A 242-nucleotide genomic window follows, 5' to 3' on the forward strand; every position below is an offset into this window, starting at 1 on the left:
CCCCCGTGGTGGGCGCACGGGCTCTGTCCTGCCGCGGTGGAGTCGGTGGGGGCTCAGCCCCTGGATTTCTGCGGAGCTAGGAAAGCTTTCCTCTCCCTGCCCTCGGCTCGGTCCGGCCTTTGCAAGCGATTGGTATTAATCTCGCCGTGAATTCGGCAGAAGGCAGCTCTGCGTTGAGCCTTCGTTGCTCTTTATGAACGGGGACGGGGAGAAATCTGGACGAACAATAGACTGTGTTAAGG

General features: G+C 59.9%; 1 protein-coding gene across 1 annotated transcript in view; it reads left to right on the forward strand.

Moving 5' to 3' along the window:
- GLTSCR1 (glioma tumor suppressor candidate region gene 1) overlaps positions 1-242 on the forward strand; it is a 16,005-nt gene that overhangs the window by 13,715 nt on the left and 2,048 nt on the right. The window lies entirely within an intron of this gene.

This window comes from Pygoscelis adeliae, unplaced genomic scaffold, assembly GCF_000699105.1.
Source record: "Pygoscelis adeliae isolate BGI_AS28 unplaced genomic scaffold, ASM69910v1 Scaffold426, whole genome shotgun sequence".
In the NCBI taxonomy this organism is placed as follows: domain Eukaryota; kingdom Metazoa; phylum Chordata; class Aves; order Sphenisciformes; family Spheniscidae; genus Pygoscelis; species Pygoscelis adeliae.